The following is a 22,881-nucleotide window of genomic DNA, read 5'->3' as shown; positions in this document are numbered from 1 at the left end:
TAGGAAATTGGATGGGAACAGTACATTATCCCTCAGGGCAGGATGGATATTCAAGCTGCCATAGACTTGAATGAACATGGGGCGTGATATTCCCTGAAGTTGATTAAAGTCCCATTGTTGATTTCAGTGGTACAAGATTGAGTCCTGGGGTCAGTTCTGTGCAGGGGAGGGTGAAGAGAAGGTGCGATGAAAAGAAAAGAAAACAAAATAAAAGCAGAAATGAATTTTCTGACTGCCTTGATTCATGGACCTCAGCATTAACTTTGCATTACCTCTCTGCACACAAGCCATGGAGTTAGCCAGGCCCCTTTGGCCTTAGTCTCTTGTAAGCAAGTCTCGGTGTCTCATCCTACCTCAAAGCCAAATGCGGCCCTCAGAGGCACAGTCACACATGTAGTTCAGAGCCCCAGTTAGGCCCCATAGGCTTCATCTAGTCAGTGAAAAGCAAAAAGCTTCTCCATAGGTTACTAAAAACACCAAAGGAAGATCTTGCTCTGACAGTCCACCTGGATGGTTTAGCTTCCTCACTGCTATGGAGAGCATCTAGACATTACACAGGCATCCAAATTAGGTGCTTCGGAAATAGAATCCAATGAGCTTTTTTTGAGGTTTGAAGTCCATAATCTTTTGCAGAGGTTGCTCCCACTTTGCTAAAAAAAGGCCAAAAATTCTTCTTACTTTGCATGGCAAGTGCACCAGTAATGACTTTTGTGGCACAAGCCAAGCACACAAGCAAAGCAAACCAAGGAATTCATTCCCCACTTCCCATGGGCAGGCAGGTGTTCAGCCATCTCCAGGAAAGCAGGGCTCCATCATGCCTAATGGTGACTTGGGAGGACAAACGCCATCACTCTGAATGTCTCCCCCCTTCCTTCTTCCCCCAGTCCCTTACATGCTGAGCATGATGTCATATGGTATGGAATATCCCTTTGGTCAGTTGGGGTCAGCTGTCCCGGCTGTGTCCCCTCCCAACTCCTTGTGCACCCCCAGCCTACTCGCTGGTGGGGTGAGAAGCAGAAAAGCCCTTGGGTCTGTGTAAGCACTGCTCAGCAGGAACAAAAACATCTCTATGTAACAAAAACATCTCTGTATTATCAACAGTGTTTTTGGCACAAATCCAAAACACAGCCCCATACCAGCTACTATGAAGAAAATTAACTCCATATCTCAGCTGAAATCAGGACAACTGCTAAATACAGAAGAGAAGCGTTTGATTGGACCAAAGGTCTTCCTAGCCTCACAGCTTCTCTTTAACAGCAGCCATAAACAGAGACTTGGGGAAAAGTAAGAACACAGCAAGCATGTATGGTATTTTCCACTATTATTCTGCCAGACTGCAGGCATTGTCAGCACAGGACATCCTAATCCAAACATGGCTTTCTATGTGGTCTCTGTTTCTCCTCCATGAGTATCTGCAACCTCCCCTGAACCTAGATTAATTAATGTTATACAACTATAAAATCAGCACCAGCTTTGCAAAGTGAAGATGTGTGTCAGAAACTGTCTTGGCCAGGAAGCAAAGTTAAGTGGGGATGACTGTGAGCCTTCTTATTGCAGAGAGAAGAGAATTCATCTTCTTTTAGAGGGTTTTTCGGAATCTGTACTCAGCTTTTAAGATAGACTGTGGAAACCATGTGCTGCTCTTCCTCTGTCTGTGTTAAGAATAACAGTGCTACAAGAGAAAAATATTAGTGTTGCTAGCCTGGGAAGACTATACAGTTTTTGTAAAAATTGATTGCTTTCCATGTCTTCCCATCAGAGGTGTAAAAGGGGACCAGTTGTCTATAATAATCAGATAAGGAAGTAGATATTCCCATGACAGCTGGGAACCAAGACGTCCACATTAGGACTGAGAAGCCTATTTCAGTAGGCTGAACTTCACTGGAAGCTTGCCAGGGGTCTGCAAATAAAAAAAACACTTGGCAACTACTGAAACAGGAAGAGAAAAACATGAGATTCCAGATAATTAGATATGATCACATAAAAAGTACTGTATTAATCACAGATACACATAGCTATTCCAGTATTCATTACTTGACTGTACTAGCTTGATTAATCCATACTTCCCTATGCTGTAAAATATGGGGGTGTAAGAAATCAGAACAAGTCACTCTTTAAGCAATACAGGGGCCTGAAAAAGCCTCTAGCACCAAACTTTGTCATTCCATGGAATAAATGCTGTAGATTTTCCAAAGAACTTGGATAAGAATTGCAGGCATAAAATATTCCCTTGCACAATCGTATAAATAAGATAGCAGAGCTGTGCTGTGGTCACTTTGAAACCTAAATAACTTGCCAGAGTTACTTCACAAAGCTCTGAAATATGTATCAGGAAGGTACAACATATAAAAAAGCAATACAGGTTTCTCGTTATAGCTTTTCTATCCGTACAGTGCTAGAGGCTAAACTGCATGAAATACTCACTGAAAATCCCCTCACAGGTCTTTTCTTTGTCATAGTCAGAAGAACATTGAACCGCAACTGTTGTATTTGGCAAATAATATTAGAACCTGCAAGTGAATTCAAAATATCTATTGCTAAGAGTAAGACAATTCAACTGACCGTAAATTGAAACTGCATGAGCAGTCTGGAGAGAACACTTGTCTGTTGGTACAGTAATTTTCGCATGCACGCTTTTCAGCAGGGTGTCAGCTCTACAGGCGTGACATCATTATAAATCTCTTGCTGGTGTAGCAGACCTTGAGAACTTGCCACTGTTGCTGGCTCATGCCATTTCAGAGTTGTAGATACATAGGGCTGAGAAAGACACTGGGGGGGGGGGGTCACCTTGTCTCTCGTCTTGCTCTGACACAGGACAAATTATGCCAGATATGCCTGACAGATATTTGTTTTAGCTGCTTTAAAAGACCTCTAGTGAGGTCTTCTCCCAGCAAAGCTGCTCTAGCATTTAACCATTCCTATAATGCAATAGCTTTTTGGAACAGATTTTTTTTCTTAATATACCACTCTCAAAAAGTGGACTGTTTACTGATTTGAGATAGCCCATATGACTATCCAAATTTATCCCTCTGTGTCCTTTGTTTACTCTGTCTTGAAGAATCACATTTGTGCAAGTTCCAAGTTAAGGGTTTTTTCTGATTGTCAGTTTGTGAAACTTTCCCTTTGTTTCATTTGGAAAGAGGGGTGGAGGGTTTGCCCTCTGCATCAAGAAACGAATAGAATGTGAAGAGCTGTCTCTGAGGAACAGCAACGAGCAATCTCGTGGTTGGTGTCTACTATAGGCTGCCTGATCAAGGGGAGCCTATTGACAAAGCCTTCTTACTCCAGCTACAGGAGGCATCGTGCTCACAGGCTCTCATCCTGCTGGGGGACTTCAGCAACCCCAACATCTGCTAGAAAAGTAGCATGGCAAGCTGTGGGCAATCCAGGAGACTCCTAGAATGCATTGAGGATAACTTCTTAAGCCAGGTAATAGACAGCCCTACCAGAGGGGGTGAGACACTGGACTTGTTGGTTACCCATGCAAGTGAACAAATTGGTGACATCAAGATTGGAGGCAGCCTGGGCTGCAGTGATCATGCACTGGTGGAGTTCGCAGTCCTGAGGGATATGGGTCAGGCAAAGAGTAAGGTCAGGACCCTGAATTTTAGGAAAGCAAACTTTCAGATGTTCAAGAACTTAGGCAATAGGACCCCCTGGGAAACTGCCCTCAGGGGCAAGGGAGCAAACTGAGCTGGCAGATCTTTAAGGACGCTTTCCACAGAGTGCAAGAGCTCTCGATTCCCAGGTGTAAGAAATCAGGAAAGGAAGGCAAGAAACCAGCATGGCTGAGTCAAGACCTGCTGGTCAAACTAAAGGGCCAGAAGGAAATGCACAGGCAGTGGGGGCAGGGACAGGTACCCTGGAAAGAGAATAGGGACGCTGCCCGGTTGTGTAGAGATGGGGTCAGGAAGGCCAAGGTGTGGCGGAAGCTAAACTTGGCAAAGGATGCAAAGAATAAAAATAAGGGCTTCTACAGCCAGAAAAGGAAGGTCAAAGACTAGACATAAGGTAGATATTTTTTATGATGAGGGTGGTGAAACACTGGAACAGGTTGCCCAGAGAGGTGGTAGATGCCCCATCCCTGGAAGGATGGGATGGCCAGGTTGGATGGGACTTTGGGCAACCTGGTCTAGCTGAAGATGTCCCTGCTCACTGCAAGGGGGTTGGACCAGATGACCTTTAAAGATCCCTTCCAACCCAAAATATTCTATGATTTCTGACAGTCAGGCTGAAGTCTTATACTTACATCACTCACAGAAACTGTAACCACTACTACGTACAATCTGACACCATAACCAGAAACCAAATTGGCTGGCTGGGGGTTATTGATGATGTCACAAATCTGAACAAAAGCTCAGCTCAATTTTAAGATTGGAGGCTGGATTTTAAGACTAGAGGGGAAAATCGGTATTTATAACACAGAAGTAGGGAAAACTGGATGTTATTCAATAACCTTTGGAGCAAACACTTTTACAAAGAAGAAAAATAGCTTCATGATTTAAATTCTCTTGAATACTTACTTTATCCAAATAATCTGCCAGTATTTACAGCATAGGCTGCTTCATTTGCAAACTTCCACCAAGCAGTTCTTGAATACACCCTTCTCAAAGAAATCAAATGCATTGACACAAGTATGACCTGAGTGAAGATACACGCTGTCACAGGGACCAGAGCAAAAACAGAGAGCTGTTTTCATGGCTGGAAAAGGATTCACTTCAATAAACAGTTTACACAACCATTTGACAAAGACTAACAATGCTCCTTCTACAGGAGGCAAGTGGCTGATTAGCAGGAAATAAACAACCTTAGAATAACAACCAGCCCATTACTAGATGTTAGGGAAGCATCAGCTTGGATTTATATTTATTCACTACGTGATGAGAGAGCTGCACATTCAGTTGCTGGCTTGTTCTAGGACAAACCAGAAGTTAAAGAGAAGAATGTCTTTCAACATCCATATGATGACATTGAGTAAGTTTAATCATCTCTCCTCCTCTCCAGAAAGATTAGCAATGTGACTGAAGGAACACTCTGTACACTGCTTTTATTCTCAGAGAGAGATGATAACTCATTATAGGTGTAAAAATGTGCCTGCAGCCTAGTGAATATTGAGAATGTGAACCTGGAACAGAGCTTTTAACGTGAGACATGGTATGGCGAATAATGGAATGAACAGCATTCGCAGAGCTCCAGGCAATTGATATATCCAACTATTCTCCCAGTATGAGCTAAATACCATGTTTAGTTGAAGTAAAAGTGTGCAAGCAGTACTAAACAAAACTATGCTTTTTTTTTTTCTTCCTTGAAGATGGGGAATGGGAAAAGTACCTACTAGTTTTTTAGTTTTCTATGTGATATTTCCTTCAAATTATAATTCACCAATTTATTTTCTCTCCTTAAACAAATCATGCATATCTCACATATGAAGGTTTCACGGCTTCTTAGTTATTTTATTTCTTGAAGAAGTAAACAACAGTTAGCTAATTCTTGATCAAACAGGATGCCTGCAACTATATTCAAGTCCCATGCTATGATTGCTAGACTAGTAAATATGATGGCTTCCATGATTTTCCATCCTGTTAGTTTTTCTAGTGGTGAATGAATACCGTCTATGCATGAACAAGTGAACCACTCAGAGTTTTAAAATGGAAGCAATTCTCCAGTGCTTCCATACAGTGCTAACTGCGCTTCATGGAAAGCATGAGAGGATTTTTATTAAGAAACTACTGATAGATTTTTCTCTCTCCAAATTTTACTTTAAAAGACTGAAGTGATTGAGAAATTGAAGAAGGAAATTCATTCTTCCCCACCCCCCACCTCCCCCCCGGGCCCCAAAAACTCTCTGTAGTGTACAGCCCAATTTTTGTAAAGAACTAGCACAGAAATTATCCAGGCAGGGCTAGAAGAACACCCCTGGGACTACTGCTCGATAGCGACAAAAATCATAAAAGAACCTTTAGAATATGCTACCACTGTACAGTGGACTTCAAAACCACTCTTGGCAGAGGCTGGGAAAAGTATTAAAAACTGGGCTTCATGATTTAATTTCTCTCTTATTCTCTTCTTTCTCATCAGAAGAGCATTGAATTAGATATGTATTTATATTGCTAATGAGAATGTCTACAGCTATATTTCAAGGGATAATTATTTATGACAAGAGATGAGGGAGCCTTTTTTTCCTTTTGGGTTTAATCTAACCACACTCTGATGGGACTTGAATTTCCTTATGTGTTGATTTACACTATATGGTTGAACTTCTTTGACCTGGGGTTCTGCAGTGCAAACCAGAATAAAGTTTCCTATTTCGCTCTAATTTATGCAGTTACAGGGGAGTTGCCCTCTGCTCACAAATAAAAAAATGAAGGCCTGAGCAGCAGTAAATGGGATTGGTGGGTATCCATCCCTTCCAGACATGTCTCACTTAAATTTCTATAGTTATTCTGTTATCATGCAGGTATTTGTCTTCATTCATACTATCTGCCAAGTGCTAGACAGATGGCAATCCACCTGTGACATCATTCCTCTGGACTTCAAAGGAGGAAATCAAGGACAATTATTGGAAGCTTTTGTAAAAAGAAAATAGATATTTTAAAGTAAAAATATTCCCTGTTTCTCATAGTACTATCAATTATTTCAACTGTATAAAAAATGTAAATAGGAGATAACACTTGGTTATCTCTAGGCAGGTCCCATTCCAGTTCTCACTGAATTTAAGGGCAGTATATCTGCTGGCTGGCTTTGAATCAAGCATTGAATACCTATCATCCCTTCACTGAGTCACCTCAGCGTGCACCTAACCTACAGCAGAGAGCTGCAGTTGTACTCAGCATGTTTGTAAACAGTAGAGCATTGATAGAGCAGTGAACAACATGCTGACATTTTACAATAGAATAGAATAGAATAGAATAGAATAGAATAGAATAGAATAGAATAGAATAGAATAGAATACAATAGAAATAATAGACTATTTCAGTTGGAAAGGACCTACAATGATCATCTAGTCCAACTGCCTGACCAATTCAGGGCTGACCAAAAGCTAAAGCATATTGTTAAGGGCGTTGTCCAAACGTCTTTTAAACACTGACAGGCTTGAGGCATCAACCACCTCTCTAGGAAGCTTGTTCCAGCGTTTGACCACCCTCTCCATAATGAAATGCTTCCTAAGGGTAGCATTATGAAGGTAACTTTAAAATCTCCCATATTCTTGGCAGACTACTTGACTTTTCTCTGTTCTAATTTTCTTTTCCTGTTCTCCCTAAAAAGTCTGTTGAATAGAGACACAACATTAACCAGTCCTGAAGCTTCTTGTGACTATGATAATTCAGCAAAGAATTTCAATTCACTAGGCCAGCTCTTGCATGTGTGAAACATTCCCCATCACTCCTTTAAAAGCCAGCATTGATATAGGCACTCTGCCCAAGGAAGGAATCTTGGCCCAGCCATCAGGTATCTTGAATTCATCTTCGAACAATTTTTCATCCCCCTGCTCTCCATCCAATAAATACATATGCTAACAAATATCACAATCTTTAAATAGCCAAACTTGAAAAATCCTTAGCCTGAGCCTTTCTTTCTTTGCTCCCAATCCTCAGCTTGTTGATTTTTCAAGCATAAAGAAAATGAATTTTTTTGAGGTTAATGTAAGATGCAAGAGAGATTGGCTCAGTTGCAAGAGCAGTCACAAGTTTTTCTTCATACTGTCAGTAAAGACATTTTTATTCCAGTCTTGCAAAGCACAAATGTTCTCATGTCCTTGATCCCCATGGGTCTCCTCTGTTCTGGCCACCAATGGTGCACCTGCTGTCTTCCCATCTCCACCAAGCTGGAGAAGCTTTTGGTGATGTGAGAAATCTACCTGCTCCACTACCACCAGCTAGCCCTTTGGGGCACTGACCTTCAAGCCAGATTCTCAAACTAGGAGTTGTCTCCCAGCTAGGTACGATCCTGTAGGTGTGTGCATGAAGTACTGATGCCTAATTTGACCAGTAGAAAGTTATGTGTGTCCGACCTGGAACTGTCTGTGGCTGGAGCCCTCATTTGAGATGTAGGAGACCAGGGCAGAAGTCCTTATTCTAGTCCCCATACCACAGGCTAATGTGAGTCAGGGTTTCAATGTGAGTCTTCCTTTCTCACCCAGTGCACATTTAATTAATTTACAGAGTCACAAATTTGCAAAAATAAACGTGGTTAGTGAGGGCATTTCCCTGAGACATGGGATCAATCAACCAGAACGGAGATTTTAACCTGAATTTCCTGTGTGATTTAAAAACTAGGAAGCTGATTGATCTCAGCAGCATCCTCCATCCCTTAACAAACCCCTCACAGACATGTCTCAGAATTGATTCTTCAGTGCCTAAATAGCCTGGGAATTAGCCATTACAAAACTGCAATTAGGTTTTGACAAGGCCATTTAAAACTAACCTCCTCTGAGAACAGAGAGCAGGTAAAAAGAGAAGAAAACAACGACGCCCCAGTGCTTCAAGCAGGTTTAGTTCCAGTTCTGAAAGCTAAATGAATTTGAAGCACAAAGGTTTTTGCTCAGACTGTTGTCCCTAAATTTCTTAGGTGCTTAAACAATCCCTGTTTCCTACTTCTTTCTCCCTGTATTTCAGTCCCTTGCATCTATTTCCATAGACAGTTAGGTGAGAGTTTGTTGTCCTACAAGGTAGTTCAAAACTGAACCCCACATCCAAATATTAATAATGAGAACTTCCAAAAATTGCTGTAGGAGCTTTTGTCAAGTATGAATGAGTGTCAGTTTTGTGTATTACATAAACAACTGTACTTCACTGCTCTCTCATTGCTCTTCTGACTGCATTTTGGATAAGATGATACTCCCATGAGTATATATGAACAAAGACTCAAAACCTCTTTAGTTCCCATGTCAGGAAATTTTCAAGCAAATTCCATGTAAGCCTGCATAAATCATACTGTTACACTTCACTGAGGTTTCTCAAGCTATTTCAGTCTCCAGCAACTATATTGTAATAATACATAATAGAATGTACCACTTAGTGCCACAAAGTTTGCATCATTTTCCTTTGTTCGTATTTAACTCTTTCAAATCTTTGTCTGATAAAGACAGAAGTTTTCTTTTGCCTTATAAGTCCTGTTGGAATCAGGATGAACAGAATTTCACTCCTAACAAATTTTGCTTTTTTATTGTGATTTCCTTTTTTCTTTACAGAAAACATTTCCCTTATTTTATAGCCCAAAATTGGCCAGACGAGACAGTTACTTGTCTGGATGAATTCTTTCCTGCAGTCCCAGTGGGGTGCTACCCACTCACTCAGTACTATAAATGTGGAGCTGTTCTGCGACCAGTTGTTAATAGTCCCCATTAGCCCTCCAAGGTGTTTGCAATATGACTGCAGAGGACTAGTACTATGGAGGGGAGTCTGGGATGCAGCAGGAAGGAAAGGCATGTAGAGCCACCTAACAGCATGCAGCTATCAGAGGCAGCAGTTTTTGCAGAAGAGAGACAGGAGTTCTGCTGAGGGCTGAGCGGTGGTGGTGATGTGCCACAGGGCATGGTCCCAGCAGCTGCTGGAGCATCCATCCCTGTAATGTCAGGGTCTTGGCCCAGGTGAATCTCCAAATGGAGTACACAGCCCTGCAGCTTGGGGCTGCAGGGGTGGCTGGGGACTCACTGGGGCTGGGGTGGGAGGTGGGCTCATTGCCTGCAGAAGATATGTGTTGGTGGAGGGTCTGTGTCACCAAGAGGAGGAGCTGCAGGAAGAGATCAGCAGACTACACAGCACCAGAGGTGATGAGAAAGAGGTTGTCTGGATCTTCTAAGAGACTCTGCAGATACAAGAGCCTGAACATCCAGCTGTACTGAAGGAGACACAGGGAGAATCTGAGCTTGTCAGGTTGGGAAATGACCACAATGATCAAGGCTGGTAGCCTCTGACTTATGGCACCATGAGAATGGGACTGTGACAGACTGGAGAAATAGGCTGACAGAGCATTGGCAGCCGGTCACAGGAGGTGATCACTCCTTTCTGCTCAGCACTGGTGAGAAATATTTGGGTGCTATGTCCAGCACTGGGCTCCTCAGTACAAAAGAGATCTCACATACTGGAGCGAGTCCAGCGGAGGGCCATGACAATGATTAAGGGACTAGAGCTTCTGTCATATGGTGAGAGGTTGAGAGGTGGGACTGTTCAGCCTGGGGAAGACAAGGCTCAGGAGAAGTCTTACCCAAATACCTGATGCGGGGAGTAAAGACCAAGCCAAGCTATTCTTGGTGGTGCCTAGTGAGAGGGCAAGAGGCAAAGGGCACAAACTGAAATACAGGAAAATCCACTGAAATGTAAGAAAATAAATATTCTACTGTGCGAGTGACTGAGCACTGGAGAAAGTTGCCCAAAGAGGTTGTGGAGTCTCCATCCTTGGAGACTTGACTGGACATGACACTGAGAACCCTGCTGTAGCTGACCCTGCTTTGAGCGGGAGGTTGGACTAGATGATATTCAGAGCTGCCATCCAACCTCAGCTGTGTCTTGAGAAAAACTGCCTGTTGTCAAACTTTTCAGAGCTGTTGAGGATTCTGATATATTAGCTGACTCTCCTGCTGAGCATTCAGGACTGGCCAAAGCCCAGGAAAACAGAACAAATACACTTTAGCAGAATTTCAGAAAAGGGTCTTTAACTCATGACACTTATTTATGACCTAATTTAAGGTACCGTAGGGTTGCAAGCATGATGGAAACTGTGTAGAATTTTTCTAGTTTTAAAACTTTTTTCTTTTAATAAGTTCTACTTATGTACATCATAATTATTAGCTTGGTTTCCAGAAGGCTGTTTGCATGCTGTGTACAACTACTTGCAGGATCCCTAAGTGAAAAACCTCTTAAATTCAGACAGGAAGATGCAAATGATACTGAGGATACAGCAGCCCTAAGAATGTGAGAACTGCAGACTTCTACCCAGAGTAGGTAACTTACTGAATTTTGACACATGAGAGAGGGCTATCAGACAGAATAAGTAGTACTAGGTTGTGGGACCAGCCAATCCTGTAACCATGAAAAAAATTTATTGTTCTTTTCAGCCTACCAGGAGATAATAGGGCGACTAAAGTTGTTTAAGTCATTTAGGTGACCCGAATCACATCACATCCTGACAGACATATCAATATGAAATGAATTTTGGCTCGTATAAAAGAGCAGAATTTTTTTTCAATGCAGGACATTTCTGCTGTGCATTAGAACTGTGATTAACTTATTATAGTTGAACCAAATTGAGAAAAATATTTATTAAAGAAACAATAAACAAAGACATATCACAGAATCACAGAATGGTAGAGGTTGGAAGGGACCTCTGAAGATTATCTAGTCCAACCCTCCTGCAAAAGCAGGATCACCTAGAGCATAAAATGTTCTTCATCCTGAACGAAGTCTCTTACCACAACCCCCATAGACATCTGGCTCCATAAGAGATAGCAGAATGTTTAGAGATGATCAGAAATTTTCCATCAATACAACTTTTCATCAGAAAACAAATTTATATAGTGGGAAGTATTAATTTGAAGCACTTCAGGTTTTACAGACTTTCATCAAATTAATTTCTGATGAACTGTCCTCAGGTTAGATATCTTAGAAGCTGTGGGATCGTTGGTATCATGGTGCTCAATAAAACTAACAGTCCTGAAAACTTCATTGGAGTTATTATGTGCTGAAATCAAGCAGCACACCAAATTCACTAGACACCTGCAAGGTCTGGGAAGCCACCATTCACAGAAAGCTCAGAAATTTTGTTTCTTTTTAAATTCAAACTTTCAAAAAATGAAATTTCCTACAATGCAGAAACACTAACAGCTCTAATCCTGTTTGTGCACTCTGTGCACTGAACAGAGGTCCTGTCCAGAAATCACTACCAGGAAAGTGCATTTAGTTCCCATTGATTCTGGGATTTTTGTCTGAGTATAGACTTCAGCATTAAGCTAGAAAAATACAACATCACTAAATCCAACTTAATACATCTGTAGAAGAACTGTATTAACAATATATCTTGCATCCACAGACATTTTGGGGAAAAAGTGTCTATGAGATACAGCTTATCAGGTAGCTCCCAGCCCTGGGACCCAAAACACAAAGGCTTAATTTCTAGTTTTAGGAATTGCTACTTTGTGCCTCTGTTTTCCCATCAGTAAGAGAGGATAATGAACTCTTCCTCCTTTATAAAGCATTTTAAGATCTTCTGGGGTTACGCTGATTAAGAAATAGTGATATTCGGGTTTGCTATTATTTAAAATAATGAAAATGAATAAGAGATTGAATTAATTTGAATTTTCCCAATCTCCCCACTTGGATTTCTCACTTATTACATCAGACCTCTACAGAATCACTTAATAATGTCATATATAAACAATATGTTACTAGCATGATTTTTAATATGGTCAATCCACGATAAATACAAGCCATGATCTCACATTGTTAAAAGAAAGCACTGATTGTAATCTGTGCTTAAATTGCACAAAACACAGTTTGTTAAAAAAAATGGCCAAAAAGCATAATACTCCCGAAAATGTGGAATTGACCACCATGAGATACAAATATGCCAAAATCTACTCTAGCCTACTCAGCAAGCACATCTTGAAGCATTTCTGCCTACAGGCTCCTAGGAATCATATTGCGTATCACTAACCTACAATTTGCTGAGGTATAATTCTGCTTGGAGCTGCTCTAAATTTGGTACGGCCAGCACTCCTGCTGGGACCAAGCCCAGAAGCTGCTCCCTGGGTCTTTCTCCCTGTGCACGTCCCCTTCTTGACCATGAATTTGCATCCCCAGGAAACTGACAGGAGAGAAAGAACAGGGAAAAACATTTGCTTGATCTTGTATTGATTTGGCTTCCGGTTATGTGTATCAGTAAAGAGAGCATGGGGCACTCTGACCCGCCTGAATCCAGTGTCAGTTTTCCAAGTGTAGCCCAGCGTCTTTGTACAATTTTCTTTATCACAACTCCAGCCCCCTCTTTACTTTTCAACTATTGCTGCACACCTCTGCTCGGAGCTCTGCATGACGACTTTTATGTCTCTCTCCTCAGAGAGACCTTGAAAAATCTGAGCCCATCAGCCTATCAGAAGTTTAGCCTATTTTTACTAATGTGCATTACCTGACGGTTCTCAATTATACTTTAATAGTCCCTTATGAGGACTCTTATCAAAAAGTCTTTTGAAAATCCAAGTACGCTGTTTCCACCGGGTGCCCTGTATTAACACTCAAAAGAGCTCTAACAAGGTAGAGAAGCACATTTTTTTTCTCACAGAAGCGGTGCTGCTTTGATCCTGAGAAGCTATACTTATCCGAGCATTGTGCTATTCTATCCCTAATTGAACCCTCAATCAGGTTCCCTGCTATCATAATAAAGTTCACTGATCTGTAAAGCCTCAGACGGCCCCAGCTTCATTTTGAAGATAAGCATCATGCTAATGAGTTTTAAGTTTTGAGGCCTCCTTGCTGTAAAGACTGTAATATATCCTTGTCAATGTTGCTCCTGTTTAATGCTTTGTTTGTTTTCAAATCCTTGGATGAGTATCAGTCAGTCCATGTGATTTACTGCTCCTGGGTTTCACAAGTTGTACCAGAGATAACTTTCTCCTTAGGAGATTCAGTCTATTAAAGGCCACAATGTGATTTCAACTAAAAAGTGCCCTTTAAATTGGATTTTTCCTATGTTCCACCATAAAGATTGATGCACAAGCGTACTTTAATTCCTCTGCTTATTCCTATTATAGCTGATAGAAAAGAAAAAAGTCGTAGGAGTGGAACTTTATTAAAAATACTTTTTTCAATGTAACACTGTCCTAGGATATTACAAAACTCACTGTGAGATCATAGAGGAGAGTTTGCTTAGCAGGACTGAAACCAGCAACATAAAATCACCCAGGTAATTTTCAACACTTTAATCCACAAGGGAAAAAAAACCTCACAGTTTGTCTGAATCCCCTCTGCAGGTGTCTCCTCTCCTGTGAGTGCAGAGAGAGTCCGAGGCAACTCCTAATTGAGGTGTATCAGTTAAATTCGTTACAGTAAGAGGAGTATGAGAAGAAAAACACCTTCCAGAACTTAATTTGGAGTTCTTCAGTCAGGCTTCTGCCCTGAAGAGCATCTTCGTCTTTGATAAGAGCCCACTGCTCTTCACTCACTGTGGACCATTCCAAGGCACCCAGCTACATCAGCTCCCTGAAGTACATGTTCCTGTATATTTAGGCAAACAGTGCTATGGCCCGATCTTCTGGATAAAGAGTCTCCCCATGTTTCCCAAGGTTGATGTCTTATTTCTGGAAGACTCTTATAATGTTGTTCAGTTGTCATTATTTTTAAGAACCCCTTGGCTTGAATGTAATTTTGTTCATAGTGAGGTTGCACAGTTGGAAAAGAAAATATGAGCTAAAACAGTGACACCACTTTTGAACATTAAGTGGAAGAAAGACATGCTCTTTTTGTCCATAAATAAAAACTCTGTTAATTTTTCCTTTGAAAACCTCTGGACGTTCATACCTAGGAGGGAGGACCAGGGAAAACTAGGGAGAGGGACAGAACTGATTGGAGATGGTAATCCAGGCTGGTGCTCTTTCCTGTCTTAGGGAATATCTACTCAAATTTGATCAAGGAGTATAAGACTTTGAGAAATTTTAGTTTTCACACAGTCAGAAAGGATTCAGTTGCTTGAATTTTTAATACAATTGCCAAGAAAATTTGGATGCAGTCAATCTTCAACCTAAGGATAGAGACTGCTGAGCAGTTACTGAGTACAAGGCTGGACGTATTCTGGCCATGGATCAACATTGTGCAATGGCAAAAACCGTTATTTGTCTTGTCAATACCTCCCAGCATCTGCAAATGAAGTGCACTGAATACAAGAGGACGGACTCATAGCTGCAGCAGCGGGCTGTTGCCCTGAGAAACCAGATCAGCAGCTGACACAGCCACAGTGCTCCTGTCCCCACTAAGCAAACTGCACAGACCAGACCTTTCGGAGCCAGTAATGGTGTATTCTTCATTTTCTGGCTGGCTGAGCCTGCAGCGCCAGGGCACTGATTTGTGTACATGCTGTGTCAGCTGAAATCAGCAATAACTCCTATCAGAGCACATTAATTAGAGATGCTCAAAATGTTTTGGCATGATAACACTTTATCCACGTCAAAATATTGCACAAGTGGCTTTAATGATCTATATTTTGAGGAATAGAACCTGTTGGTAAGGGCACAAGCACAGCACACTAGCAGGAGGGTCAAGTTCCCACTCTGCCAGATTCGAGGTAATTATACACGCCTGAAAAGCTTTGCTTTGAAGCAGGCATTTGAGCTGAGACATCAGCCTGGGGCTGTGTCTACACTGGCAAGGGATGCAGCATGATGGGGATGAATCTGTAGAACAGAACAGCTAGTGCTGAGGGACCATAGGTGTTTCCAGGTTAGCACTAGTCTGGTTTGCCAGACTGAATGTCTATCAGCAGGCTGGAAAGCATCAGGTGTCCTCCAAAGCACATCCTTTACTTCACTTTCACCCAAAAGGAATTCATTCAATGAGGATGGCAGTCACCTCTGACCAAAACCGAAACATTAATGTGTACGTACCCAGAGTCTCTGACATACCAAGCTTGTGGTCTGACCAAGAAATATTTTTACTGCTCCAATTCTGCAGTAAAACTCAGAGAGTTTTCAACTCAGCGTATACTAGAAATTAATTTAAAATGTCAAAAGGCTCTCTGCAACAGAGCTGTTGGCATGTGAGTGGCTCTACTCAGTAAAACACGCTGCTGCACACCGTGAAGAAAACACATTGTTCTGCCTCTCAAATTGGCATGGAGAGTCATTGACACGTTTGCTGTTATACTCTATGACTTGATTCCCCGTTTGAAAATGAGAAATACAGTATCTCCTAACCTCACAGAAGTGTGGCAAAAACTAATGAACTTTTGTATTCACATACTTTGAAGCTGAAGGAAAAAAAAAGTTTGACAAAAGTATTAAAATAATATTCTATAGATAAATAGAATATATATTCTATAGAATAAATATTCTATAGATAAATTACTGGATAATGAAAGAAAGACAAAGTATTGTATATTTTTCTATTAAGTAAGCATGATTTCTTCTGCATGGAGATAAAAACTAGGGCCTGCAGAAAACATGCAAATAGGCTTTAGAACTGTATCATCTGTATATGCTACATAATTTTATAGGAAATAATATATAATAAGTTATATGCACAAGGAGACCAAAGCTAAGATAACTATATTGCAATTGAAATACTTAAGATTTGCAACCTTAAAGAAGGTAACGTAGCTTTTATAGTGTAAGATATCTCTCCGTCTCTCTTTCTTTCTGTCTAAATATCTCTCTACTAATACAACATACCAGTGGAGCGATATTGCTCCTGAGATATGTTTGCTTACCTGTGAATTAATAAAGGGTGTGATTTTAAGAGAATAGAAAATATTTATCCCTCCACGTATAAATAAATTGTTTACTTTATGCATCCATTTTTGGGGCTGGACTGGGGGGAGAGGGGGGGTGAGAAGATGCCTCTATGCATGTGTGTGTACATTTTTATGGCTCAGCACCATAGTGTTGCTCTAACTCCAGGAAAGCTGTTGTCCTCCTGCTGCTACAACAGGCAGCAGCACTGTGGGTCATGTTCACAGAAACAGCCTGCGGGTACCCAGAGCTAATTCCTCAGCATGATCTCGGTGAGAAAATAGGAAACTCAGAGTGGTCTCTGGTCTCTGAAATGAAATTCTGCAAGTATGATACAGCTTTATTCAGACTGATTTTTTTTTTATTTTTCCCAGGCTAGGTTTCAACAGAGGCCAGCAAACCAGCAAACCTACCGTTCTGTGTGGCTCTACATGGGCCCCAGGACATCAGAAAATGCAGAACCTGACTACAGCTTCCGAAGACTTTTGTGGATATCTCCAGCCTCAGACTCCTCCGACCCCCAACCTCTGATTTAGAAGGAAGGCTGGTTCTGTGGAAACTACAATTATGGACGTTTGTTCAAATCCAGAACATGAGATCTTAGAGAAGCGAGCTTTGCCTGTGTATGTACGTCTTGGGAGGCTCAACCAGGAAAGAGATGCTCAAGTTAGCAAAGACAGTGTAAGAACAAAACAATGAACATATCCAAGTGTGAAATTAGAAGACTATAATCCTAACAGGAGTGAGCTTGAGGAGTCACAGAGGTTAAATACCCAACCAGAACCCATAGATCCTAACAGCTTTTCAAAAGGCACCAGGCGGCCAGGGTGGCTTTAGAGCAGAGGAGCAGATTGAAGGGGCCATCCTGTCTGTGTTTGCGTCCCCAGATTTGCTCTCGCCGTGAGCACCGTGACTCACTTTCACACCCGTGAATGGGAAGTAACGCTCCCTCCAGACCCTCAAGGGTTTTGCTCACTGAGATTGTTATGTCCTTTGACAGTCTCTCCGAAGGAAGAGTACTCTAAAACTATCAAATGCTGCCAGAAATGCAGTATGTGATTTTTTTCACAAACTCTCAGATTAATTCAAGCCTCAAGTAACAGCTATTCAAGTGTCCTCTAAATGTGAATGGGATTGAGGATTTCATTTTTATCACTACAGAGCACTAGGTATTTTATTAAACATTGGCCAAGCTCTCTGCAATGCAAAACTTTCCCCAGCAGAAGTACAACACAAAGTACAAACTCCTGGGTCTACCTTTAGCTTTACAAGAATCTGAGTAAAACATGGAGAATCTACTGAAGGAACTAAAATATTTGTACCCCACACAGCATGACTGAAAAAAAGCTCACTTTTCTCTGAAATGCAATTGTTTCTGGAAAGCAAGGGTGGAGAAAATATCACAGAAACACAACTGTGAAGACAAGTCTATCTGAAACTGGGTAGGTACCTTGTGATTACCCAAGTTCTAGCCAAATCAGGCCTAAAGTCTGAATCAGTTTAAAAATTTGTAAGGATATTTTTTTTTTTTTTTTTTTAATAAAATACGGCAAAGATCTTGATTCTATTTCTTACTTGAAGAATTGGCTAGCAGCCCTCAAACCTCATGATGATGCATTGATTTAGTGCTTAGTGTGGATGAATAAATATCAGATGCAATAGATAAACAATTCTGTCTCCTGTCATTAGCACTGGTGTCTTGAGAACAAGGACAAATGCTACAAATGCTGCAGAAGCAGGCGGAAATTGTGACAGTAGCTTCTATCTAGACAGTAATACTAATAACAGCAGTGACGTTGTGGTCTCCCAGACTGCTGTGTGTGGTAGACAGGCCCACGGGGGAGCTTGAGTAGCTACTTGAGTCACTAGACGACCCTGAAAATTGTGCTGCCACATCTTCACTGCTGCCTAGCCAGCTATATTGGGTATATCTGCCTTTACTGTAGTCATACATCTTGTTACAATAGTTTTGGGAGTCTCCAAGTCAAGTACTGAGGTTCTTTGCTTAAAATGTGAGATCTGCTGCTTGAAGTGCAAATGGCACCTTCAAAAGAGAAGGCCAAGTAAACAATCAGTCAGCATTCCTGGAAAAATACAGACAAAGCCATAAAAGTTTACCAGCATGATTATGAAGATGGTGTACAGGAGGTCCCACTGGCTTCAGTCCCTTTGACTGCATGAGACTGCCCAAGACCCACCTGTATTTGAGCTGGCATATCTCTTTGAAATGACTAACTCAGTTTTTGCTACATTCAATACAACTCCAGAATTTCCTGAGACAACTTATGCTGCTTTGTACACAGCTAAACAGCACTTGCTTGCTCACGATGAGATTTCCATCGAGACACCATCGAGGCTGTGATCTACAATCAATATTATTGACTGTTGCCTAGTTTCTGGCCCATGGCTAGGGTCTGTGGAAGGAAGGAAGACCTGGTGGGCAAAAGCTGTCATAAAAAGCCTATCATTTGTAAGTATTGTCAAAAGCAAATGGTCTGAAAGCAACAAAGATATTCCTATGCTTTTTTTTCTTGCCACCCTATTGCAGATAAACTGAAGCCCAGCTGACTCGTGGCAGTCACAGGTGTCTGGAGGTGTATGCGATGGCTGCGGGGCTCCTGCAGTCTGGGGCACTCGTTTCAAGGCCTGAGGCAGGAGTACGTGTCAGTGCCAAATCAAAACTGGCCAGACACTGCCTTAGGCAGTGGTTCCTGCTTTGAACCAGGGACGAACTCCAGGGTCTTCCACTTTCACGAGTGTCCCACGCTCCTGTAAACATGTGTGGGAAGGTCTCAGTCTGGCTTGTTGGACATGTGTCACACATGCTTCCACTAGGTATGGGAGAAAAGGGTTCAAGCGTCCCCTTGGTTAATGCATTTAATACTAAGTGAAATCTCGAGAAAGACTCTTTTATCCCTGCAGCTGCCTCGAGGTTAGGACATGCCTGCCATACGGCAGACTGAAAAACCATCCAAGTGTTTTGAGTACCATCTAATTGCTTTTAATCAGCAACCAAAAGCCAACATCAAAAGGCTTTCCTTTGAAACAGAAAACTCTGAAATTTCAAGCCATTTCCTACTCAGACCGAGGTGTAAGACTGTGGAGCCAGAAATTGGACTTTTTTCTAGATTGAGTTACTCTGGCACCATGCAAGCCTAAGCAGTTGGGTTTTCTCTCAAAGTGACTGTGCAGGGGGACCTGACCAAGCTGTAACAGTATTCACAGGCACAGAAGTTAGCGATGTGTCAGCCATTAATACTGCTTAAACCTCAGATTTACAGGATTTTCTTCTCAGTGCTTCAGTGCCAAAATTCACTGGATTCTTCTTGTGTAACTGATTACAACAGGAGTTGCTGACAGCTCTATCAGACAGATAAGGGCACTTGAAACTTTTCTGCCCTATTTCTAAGGTCAAAAAGACCTTAAAATGGGTAGTGCCCACATACATAGAGGATGTTTTTATTTTTTAAAGGACTGCAGACTGCTGATCACCTCCCGAGGCATAGTCACAAAAGCCTCATAAGGGATGCAGCTCCTTGTGAAGTTTCAGGGATGGCATTAACTGCTAACAGAAGACATCCCAAACTCCAGATACTGCCAGCTGCCAGCAGCCTTTCACTTTAAAAAACAAAACCAAAAACCAGCCGCAGTGTCATTTTGCAGAAAGGCAAAAACTATCTCCATGAGCAAACTTGTTCAGATCCAGTTTGGCATCTTGTCTGTGTGGCTGTAACGCACAGATCATCTGCAGCAGCAATTACAGTTGGAGGAGGAGGAAGAGGTCAGTGGACCAGTCAATAATCAGTGCACCTTTTCCCCACAGCTGGCACACGACCCTTCTGCAGCTTGTTGCTTAATTAAGATTTGGAGTTTTCTGTAGTACACTTCTGCCATCTAGAGGCTTTCCTGCCTTTATGAAAATCTCCTCTAAGGAGGGATTTTTTCCCTTCTGTACCCCAAACATTCCTAATCAGGTATCAAACCTCTGATTAAAGGATGACAAGGTTAAGATTGATTTCACATATGACTAAACAAGAATTAAGAATAGGCTGAAAATAGGAAAGAGGTTTCTTGTGGATCATAGCTTTGGTGGACTGCAGATTTTATCGCACAATTATATTTCATAATAGTCTCCCTGAAATAAAACATTTTGGAGCAAGGGGGATAACACAGGAGACCTAAATCAATATCTAAGATAAACAATTCTAAAAATCCCAGTGCATGACACTGATCTTTTTTAACATTTTCTGAGACTGGAACAGAACAATCTTTATGATTATCGCCCACGAAATAATTTGACTTATAATGAAGGTCGATCCTGTGATTAATACAAATCTTTTACAAACTGCATTGCTGGAACACTGCAGTTAAACATCCCTTAGTACATGAAAGTATGGAGATTTACATAACCAATCCCTCCACTCACCCCGTCACACAGCAACCCACCCCATGTGGTTAACTCTGATCCCCAAGATGTACTTAGAACATCTTTCGACATCCCCAGCTCTTGATGCAAGTCTCAGATATTTCACAAGAGGGAAGACAGTCCCAATAGCTCAGCTACACACTGTCCTCTAAGCTTTAAGCACCCCTGTTATGCTCAGCTTTCACATTTAAAAGCCAGAGTCTCTTCTTCCTCTCTTGGTAAGGAACTACCCACTGCTCCATCAGGAGAGAGAGTATGCAGGAAAAACCAGAGCGGGAGAGGTGAGCATGGCAGGATGAAAGCCCCAAGGCGGGATGCAAATCAGGATTTAGGATATATGTTTGCACCGTGATGTGAAGGCTGCCCCAAGGTTGCCTTTAACACGAGACTCTCCACTGCTTTAAGGACAAACAGGAAAGCTGAGCTCCAGGCACCGTTAAGAGCTGTCCTGTACGGTGTTTGTGTGCCAAGTACATCTGGCAGGATGTTGTCAACCATATCCAGAGAGCTCATAGAGCTCAGCAATAGCTGTGTGGTCTGAAGGCAAGTGGACCATGAGTCAATATGCTCATAGTTGCTCTTGCGCATCCATCAAATCCATCCACCCATCAAATGCAATGCAGTACGCTCACTCAAATGTCAGCTGCCTCAGCCTAAAATACAACCCCAAAGTTCATGTTCAACAGCTGCCACTCACTTAAAGCCTGAAAGTTCACCAGGAAGGTCTGGACCTGCCTGCAGCTCTCTGTCTGCAAACCTCCGGCTCCTGCTGAAGCCCTGCTTGAACCTCAAAGCTGTTGTGGAGCAGGGTCCAAGTCCCCTCAGCACCCACAGCCGACAGCTGTGTTTGTTTGGCAAATATCTAATGCACAACAACAGGATCAGTCTACAAACAAGTTATGGTTGCAGATGTGTTTTCTTAATGGAATGGGTGGAGGAGATTGAATTGTTAACGTAATATTGGTTTAATGTAAACTGCACGGTGAGGAGAAGGCTCGGGAAGCCACATGAGCTCACTGTGCATCTTCCCGGGGTCATGCTCTGACCACTGAAAAACAAAATCCCTCAGCACCTGCATTTTGAAAGTGAGCTCTGTTCTGTTTTTTGAAAGAAGAGAAGCCTGTGTTCACTGTTGGGAGGGAATGCTGGGACCTGGACCCCAGCATGTGTCCTCGCAGGCATGGCTCTAAAGGGGCAGATTTCAGGAACATCCCTGTGTTATGGATTCCTGTTGGCTTGTTCTGCTTTCCTCCCTGTCCTGCATATCATAGAATCATAGAATCTTAAGGTTGGAAAAGACCTCTAGGGTCATCAAGTCCAACTGTGAACCCAACACCACCATGTCTACTAAACCATGTCCAGAATTGCCATGTCTATATGTTTTTTGAACACCTCCAGGGATGGTGACTCCACCACCTCTCTGGGCAGCCTGTTCCAATGTCTGACCACTCTTTCAGTGAAGAAATTTTTCCTAATATCTAATTTAAATCTCCCCTGACGCAACTTGAGGCCATTTCCTCTTGTCCTATCGCTTGTTACTTGGGAGAAGAGACCAACACCCACCTGGCTACGATCTCCTTTGAGGTAGTTGTAGAGAGCGATAAGGTGTCCCCTCAGCCTCCTCTTCTCCAGGCTAAACAACCCCAGTTCCCTCAGATACTCCTCATAAGACTTGTGCTCTAGATCCTTCACCTGCTTTGCTGTCCTTCTCTGGAGACGCTCCAGCACCTCTATGTCCTTTTTGTAGTGAGGGGCCCAAAACTGAACACAGTGCTCGAGGTGCCGCCTCACCAAAGCCAAGTACAGGGGGTCGATCACTGCCCTAGTCCTGCTGGCCACACTATTCCTGATACAAGCCAGGATGCTGTTGGCCTTCTTGACCACCTGAACACACCTCATGATGTTCAGCTTATGTTCAGCCGGCTGTCAACCAGCACCCCCAGGTCCTTTTCCACCAGGCACCTTTCCAGCCACTCTTCCCCAAGCCTGTAGCATTGCATGGGGTTGTGATGAAAGCGCAGGA

The sequence above is a fragment of the Balearica regulorum genome, chromosome 2, assembly GCF_011004875.1.
Source record: "Balearica regulorum gibbericeps isolate bBalReg1 chromosome 2, bBalReg1.pri, whole genome shotgun sequence".
Classification (NCBI taxonomy): Eukaryota; Metazoa; Chordata; class Aves; order Gruiformes; family Gruidae; genus Balearica; species Balearica regulorum.
The sequence above is the reverse complement of the archived record's forward strand: the minus strand, read 5'-3'. Positions refer to the sequence as shown.